This window comes from Jaculus jaculus, chromosome 9 (genome assembly GCF_020740685.1).
Source record: "Jaculus jaculus isolate mJacJac1 chromosome 9, mJacJac1.mat.Y.cur, whole genome shotgun sequence".
NCBI lineage: Eukaryota > Metazoa > Chordata > Mammalia > Rodentia > Dipodidae > Jaculus > Jaculus jaculus.
This window is the reverse complement of record NC_059110.1, coordinates 14,795,073-14,798,216: the sequence shown is the minus strand read 5'-3', so window position 1 is coordinate 14,798,216 and position 3,144 is coordinate 14,795,073. Positions and strand designations below refer to the sequence as shown.

The window sequence follows — 3,144 nt, the reverse complement described above, 5'->3', positions numbered from 1 at the left end:
CTTGAATGAAAAAGAAAACTAGATTAGGTCATTTATAAACAATAAAAATTATCATTATTATTATTTACAGTTCTGGAGGATGAGAAGTTCAGAGGGAAGCTGAGGCCGATTTGGTGTTGGACGGGGCTTCTCCTGTCCAGGTGGATGACATCCTGCTGCAGGACCCTCCCAGGGCAGCAAATTTCACCTCACAGCGGTCACTTCTCAAAGGCCCCACTTTTTTTTTTTTAAATATTTTATTTATTTATTTGAGAGCGACAGAGACAGAGAGAAAGACAGATAGAGGGGGAGAGAGAGAGAGAATGGGCGCGCCAGGGCCTCCAGCCTCTGCAAACGAACTCCAGATGCGTGCGCCCCCTTGTGCATCTGGCTAACGTGGGTCCTGGGGAACCGAGCCTCGAACCGGGATCCTTAGGCTTCACAGGCGAGTGCTTAACCACTAAGCCATCTCTCCAGCCCAAGGCCCCACTTCTTAATACTGCCTCCCTGTGTGGGTTTCATCACCATATGAATGAACTTGGGAGGGTCACCACCAGAGACTGTAGCCAGTTGGCTGTGAAAATATTTAAATCAAGCACGCTCTTAAAATTTTAATCAAAAATTTTTATTCAGCATACAAAGATTTAGGGCATGTATTTTTTTTGTTTTAATTTATTTATTTTTAAAGGTGTGTGCCACTATACTCTGAGGCATTTAAAAAAATATTTTGTGCTCACTTCGGCAGCACATATACTAAAATTGGAATGATACAGAGAAGATTAGCATGGCCCCTGCGCAAGGATGACACGCAAATTCGTGAAGTGTTCCATATTTTTTATGATGCTTATAGAGCATAAAAAAACCAAAAAAAATTATTTTTATTTTTTTATTAGAGAGAGAGAGAGGGGGGGGGGGAGGGAGGGAGGGAGGGAGGGAGAATGTACATGCCAGGGCTTCCAGCCACCGCAAACGAACTCCAGATGCATGTGCCACCTTGTGCATTTGGCTAACGTGGGTCCTGGGGAACCAAACAGAAGTTCTTTGGCTTTGCAGGCAAGCGCCTTAACTGCTGAGCCATCTCTCTAGCCCCTTGTTTTTATTTTTATTTTTGGCATACTCTTAAATAATCTTTAGACAACTTGATGTCACGGGAGTTACATAAATTTAAATGAAACATAAACATAAAATGTAAACATATGTTAAAAGCTCCCACAGGTATTATTATACTTTTTTTTTTGTGTGTGTGAGAAGCAGGTACCTTTGTCAGATAAGCAAATGCACAAAAGCACTGATTTAGGACAGCGCCCACAAAAACCGTGGCGGGATACACACAGCTTCCCCCGCCCCAGAGCTGCTTACAGACACTTTCATCTTGTCTCAGACGTGGTGTTTCTTGAACATGTTTGCTGCACGCCAGGCTTATCTGTGTGCTTCGGGAGCGGGTGTAATCTTACAGTAGAATGCGCTGGATTTTCCGCTCTAAACTGGATGTGCCTCAGACTTCCTGTTCTACCCACAAAATTTCTGTTTGTCTTCTCTCACCACCTCAGACTAAATTTGTCCCAAACCGATCTCTTCCTCCCTCCTTTTGCTTTGTCTCCTTGCTGCCTGATGAGGCCTCGCTAGAACCCAGCCTGTCTGGTGACCTCAGACTGCAGTGGGACCCCCTCACCCCCTCTCCCACCCTTGACTCACCACTTCCATTCCATTCTCTCTAGCAACATCTCTCACCTGGCCTGGGAGTTGCTCTCTGGAGCCTTCTTGCCTCCTTTCTAGAGCCTCCTTCATCTTGCCTACCCACTTGCCCTGCTTCCTTCTTGCTAGACAACATTGCTTTCCCCAATCTTGCCAGCTTTAGCATTCCTGGACCGCATGGTCCAGGTTCAGGTTGGCCTCTAATTAGGAGCATCTCTCTCTCTCTCTCTCTTTTTTAAAGAAGCGGTTGGCTATGTGATGTGTACAGGGTTACACAGATGGACGCTCTGGGCTTTCTTGTCATTAAAAAGAAAAAATACATGGGCACGCTGGGGTTTTCTGGATTGCCCAGCCGTGGAGTTTTGAGAGAAGTCTGGACCAAGAACAGGTTTTTATTCGTTTTACTTCCTTTTTTGCAAAATTCTCACCGCACGTGGAGTGTTCCAAATCCAGCGCTGGAATGCACCACCGTAGGCCCTGGTGGGCCAAATCGTAGGCACTTGCAGGGTCTGCTCTCAGAATTCCCCAGCCCAACATCGTCAGATCCTGTCACCGGAGGGTGCCAGAGGATGCCATTAACAGTCACTGGGCTCATGTCTTGAGATTCCAGAAAGTCAAACACTTCACTGCCTCCACTACCACAAAATACACGATGCTTTTACATAGAAAAGAATTTTTTAAAAAATGATGTTTCTGTTTTTGACAGTTTCATACATTGTATATATATATATGTATATATGTAATATATATATGATATTTTACTTGAGAGAGAGAGGCAGATACATGGGCATGCCGGGGCCCTAGCCACTGCAACCAAACTCCAGATGCATGCATCACCGTGTGTATCTGGTTTTATGTGGGTTCTGGGGAATCAAACCTGGGTCCTTTGCTTTGCTGGAAGCACCTTAACCACTGAGCCATCTCTCCAGTCCCGTAGTCTATATTTTGACCTTATTTCCTCCAACTCCCTTCTCTTAACCCCACCCCTTCATTAATATCTTTCTTCCCCATTAGCCCCTATCTTACTGACACGGCGTTTTATGAAATTACATTGAATTCAAATGACACCATTTGTGTGCAGCCGTGCGCATGCCCCGCTCCGGGTGGAGGTCACTGGGCTGAGGTGCCAGTCTTCCCCTTCCACATTGTTTGCCACAGTCTCTCCTTCAGCGTTCTTTGCCCCGCTGGCTAGCTGGCCCTTGGGTTTCTGGGGATTCTCCTGCCTGTGCCTCCCATTTTGATATGGCTGCATTAGGATTATAGCTGCTTGTGTTATTGCCTCTGAGTTTTCATGGGTTCTGAGGATCGGAACTCAGGTAGTCAGGCTTGTGAAGGGCTTTATTCAGTGACCCATCTCCCCAGCACCCTACAGATGATGGTATTAGTAGCCTTCTGAAAGCCTTAGTTTCCACTAAGGATTGTTATTGTTGTTGTTGTTATTATCATTAATGTTGCTTCAAATGAAGTGTA

General features: G+C 45.5%; 1 non-coding gene across 1 annotated transcript; it reads left to right on the top strand.

Moving 5' to 3' along the window:
* Positions 1-708: 708 nt before the first annotated feature.
* Positions 709-815, top strand: LOC123463687. Its single transcript, XR_006639078.1, has one exon. It is a non-coding gene; the product is annotated as a U6 spliceosomal RNA (small nuclear RNA).
* The last annotated feature ends 2,329 nt before the right edge of the window (positions 816-3,144 follow it).